This window comes from Notothenia coriiceps, unplaced genomic scaffold, assembly GCF_000735185.1.
Source record: "Notothenia coriiceps isolate Sejong01 unplaced genomic scaffold, NC01 NC01_scaffold00036396, whole genome shotgun sequence".
Taxonomy (NCBI): domain Eukaryota; kingdom Metazoa; phylum Chordata; class Actinopteri; order Perciformes; family Nototheniidae; genus Notothenia; species Notothenia coriiceps.
In genome coordinates, this window is record NW_011369097.1 from 820,792 (window position 1) to 824,939 (window position 4,148).

Below are 4,148 nucleotides of genomic sequence, written 5' to 3' on the forward strand. Positions count from 1 at the left end.
CTGCCATCAACAGCTCCGTACGTTATTAAAACAGACAAGAAGGTGACAACTGAAGAAAAATCCGGGCATGAGTTATGTATATTTGGACTTGAGATTCCTTGGGTGAAGACTTGGACAAGTACCCCCAGGAAATACTGGCAAAATACAGACAGCATTGAAATTTCTTTCAATATCCGACGTGGCTCCTCTTTTCCGCAGCTTCGAATACATGTGTGTGGCCACTCAGGTCAATAATGATAGGAACCAGTCACTGTCTTCCCTGTCTGCCATAACATGTGGCAAATCCCTCACACGCACCCTGAATCACATCTTGCCAACATGGCATTCGTACAAGGCAATGCAATTCAGTGATACTGAAGTGCATCGTTGCGATGTTCCTGCAAAACAATGGTGCGGCTACAAAAAACAGTATTCTGGATATACGGTTGTGAAAAAAATGTACGCAGAGAGGTGTTTGGTATGCAGGCTGACACATACCAAGGACATTGACAACATTGTGGCTAAGAACAAACCAGTCCATTCAGGGATCAGTCTCAAAGAAGAACACCATAAAGGAGTTTCCCCTTTCACTATTCTTCAAGTGGATGCTGTGAATGTATTTTCTATGGATTATATGCACCAGGCCTGTCTTGGGGTCACACGAAGGCTAATTCTTCTGTGGGTCAGAGGCAAAAACGAAATGAGGCTCCCTGCGACACACATAGAAGAAATCAGTGAAAAACTTCTGGACCTTCGGAGGTGTATTCCAAATAGTTTTGCGCGGAAACCCAGAGGCCTTGGAGATATTGAAAGATGGAAGGCTACTGAGTACCGTCAATTTTGCTGTATACAGGAAAGCTGGTGCTCAAAGGCATTCTTAGGAATGACCTTTATGATCATTTCATGGCCATATCTGTTGCTATGTGCATTCTTGTTTCACCAACTCTTGTGCAAATTCATAAGGAGTATGCTCACAACCTTTTAGTCTACTTTGTACGGAGGGGTCGTGAACTCTATGGCAAGGAGTTCCTTGTGTACAACGTGCATGCCATGCTCCACATATCCGCTGATGCTGAGCGGTTTGGAAGCCTGGACAGCTGTGCGGCATTCCCATTTGAAAACTACCTCCATAAGATGAAGAGAATGGTCCGTTCTGGGAAGAATGCCCTGGCACAGATTGTGAAAAGGATTCACGAGTTGGAAAACGCTCCATGCACAACATGTTTGACAAGGGCAGAAAGCACCATGCAACTACAGAAGCCGAACAATGCATTTATTTTGGATGGTCCATCTTGTTGTGAGGCGGTGGCTTTATCAAATGAGAAAGATGAAGAGGGAAATAAGAAAGTGTTGTGCAGGGTGTACAACAGAACTGAATCTGTCTTCATGGAGCCCTGCGATTCCCAGATTATTGGAGTATATTGCATCCACTTGAACGACAGCTGCATGAAGCTCCTGACAAGAAAAAGCCTCCACACTAAAGCCATCATGTTCGAGAAAGGGAATGGCAGAAAGGCGGTGTTTCTTACCATTCTGCATGGATTATAATAGTTAAGTGCATTATTTCATTTCAATAAGCACCACTGCTACAAAGTTTGCAAGTATTTAGTTGTTCTGCATGGGTTATAGTTTATCCAAAGTATACCACAGATGATGTAGCAATTAAATACATGATAGTAAGCTTAGTGATAAACAGCTTTTGTGTCTTGGTCTTCAGGTAAAAGATGTCGGGCGAATTTGTTGTAGTAGAGTTTGTGGACGAGATTGCTGTTGAAGTCGTCCACAAGTCATGGATACAGTCAACAAGAGATGTAAGTAAATACATGCATGTACTTGGAACATTGTCAAATATATGGGTTTGCAGCCGTTTGATAAAAAATGGAACTTAAAGCGTTTCACATATGTGACCCGCTCTATCGAAATCAGTCGGAAGTCGCAACGGCTCATTTCAGAGGAATTTTGGCCCTTTTTCCCACTGGTGGACGCACTTTTCCTATCCCTCCTCACAGTGTGTGAGTGTTACTAGGTCAGGAGTCAAGAAGGGGTGGGGCGAGGGGTGGGGGGTGTTAGTGACATTTCGGTGACTGCGCCTTAAGCTTTTATCATCTTTACTATCTACAGGGCCTCGTGAGACCACCCCTTGGCCAAAAAGGGTCTCTTAAGAGAGGTCACTTCTCATAAGAGTTTCAATAACATGGGATGTATAGCCCTTGATCACCAATACAGGACCACTGTATATCCACTACGCAATTCATTAAAACATTTTAACTACATTCAGTCGCTGCTGTTATATTTCAGCGTCTGTGTTGCTATTGGCAGCAACGGGTGGAGCCTCTTCAAAAGCCAGGAGAGGGAGCTGGCCTGACAAAGAGCAATGGAAGCTTATTGAAGTTAGGGGATATTCATTTGGAGGTTAGGAAGCATTTAATATTACAGTTTGAAACGTTAGATTAAGTACATAATTCAGCTATTTTTGTGTACTAAGCGGGAACTGAATAAATTGAAGTGAAAAAGGGAAACAGAATGATGTTAATTTTATTACCTTGTCAGTATATCAGGGTCTCTTAATATACATATTGTTTCCACTTCAGGACCCTATGAGGAAGCCCCCCCCCTCAAGAAAGGGCGAGAAAGGCTGAGGATACCTCCAATGTAGAGACTGACACAGAAGAATGTCGACGGAAAAACTAAGAAGCCTGCAAAGTTTCAGGTTTCAGAAACTGAAGATGCTGATGGTAAATACAGAGAATTGGCATAAGAGTATATTTAAATATGTGACGACATAGATGGCTTCATAATTGACAGAAATTAATAGAAAAAACAGTTTCAACGGAATAAGAAATATTAACCCTTTCAGTTTTCTTTATTAAATGTCATTTAATGTCGGTGCTTCACTTCACCTGTTATCTTTTATTAAATAATGTTAATACAGACGAAGAAGGGGAGATACTGGAGGCAAGTGACAGTGTCCTGCTCTAGTTCTGGCCGAGCTACCAACACCTCCTCAACGGACAAATGGAAATGAGGTTGGCACAAGGATCAAGTAGAGCTATATCCTCAACTGTTAATTTCAATTATTTTTAGTTTCAACATGAAGCTTGAGTCACAAAAGGAAAAAAACAGCATTTGCTTGTATGCCTAATTTTATTCCCAGGAGGTCCAACCTTTTCTTAAACACAGTATCTACTGGCTAACTATTGGGCTATTTTGTACATATAGAACCAATGGATTACTTTTTGTACAGGGGACATTTATGCAGTACCAGGTAGATCAGTACCGGTAAATTGATATTTTTGGGAGTATTCTTCTTGCAGTGAAAATAAAGTATTGCTTTCATGTCCTAATGAAAAAATGCATTAATAATGTTTTATCGATAACCGCACTCATCATTAAATACTTGGTAAGCTGATATGTAGCGAGATCTTCTTCCAGTGATAAGTACATGATACTCTCCTTCATGTGCCTAATACCTATGCATTAGATCAATTCTCATGTTGCATGCACTCATTCTAAAGTCTGTCTAAGCTGTCCTGCACCTAGATAAGCGAACTCACAGAGTAAGTTAGTACAATTGCACTGTGCATTTGCTTCATATTTAAAAAAATGTACCTGTTTCGAGTAATGATATACATTGTGGTCCTGTTTTAGAGACCACCCATCTGCCAAGCCAAACCGATCTGTCATAAAGGGTGGGGTCTCTCATAAAGAGGTTCAATAGCATGGGGATGGTGTAGCCATTGGTGCATGATGTTGCGGGGCTCCCAAGAGACGTGGCTTAATATGAGTCATTCAAAGGGGCACACTGTATTCACTTTTCTCCATTTTAGCTTTCGCTTTATATTAATTTAAGTATTTCTGGATATAGACATTTAGAATTAATTGCATTACTATCTCTGTATACAGTGATACCTTTCAAGTGCACCGACTGTCTGAGGATCACGTGGAGGAAAGCAACCTTCCATACCAGGTAAGGATCCTGAGGCATGGTAGTTTTACCCAAGTATTTACTGAGGTAGTACGTACATGTATATCGTCATTGCTCACCATGGATTGGTCTCTAGGCCATTCGATTGTACAGTCCACCCTGGTGCTTAAAGCGATTTAGACTAGTACATTGTAGTACACTTAGACCATTCTGATATTAAAGCCTGTAGCGAATCTCTGTTACT

At 41.3% G+C, this 4,148-nt stretch overlaps 1 long non-coding RNA gene across 1 annotated transcript; it reads left to right on the forward strand.

Annotated features, from left to right (window-relative positions):
* The first annotated feature begins 1,683 nt into the window (after positions 1-1,683).
* On the forward strand, positions 1,684-3,339 carry LOC104963654 (uncharacterized). The gene is made up of 3 exons (XR_800340.1): positions 1,684-1,790; positions 2,278-2,714; positions 2,912-3,339. It is a non-coding gene; the product is annotated as an uncharacterized lncRNA (long non-coding RNA).
* Positions 3,340-4,148: the final 809 nt, after the last annotated feature.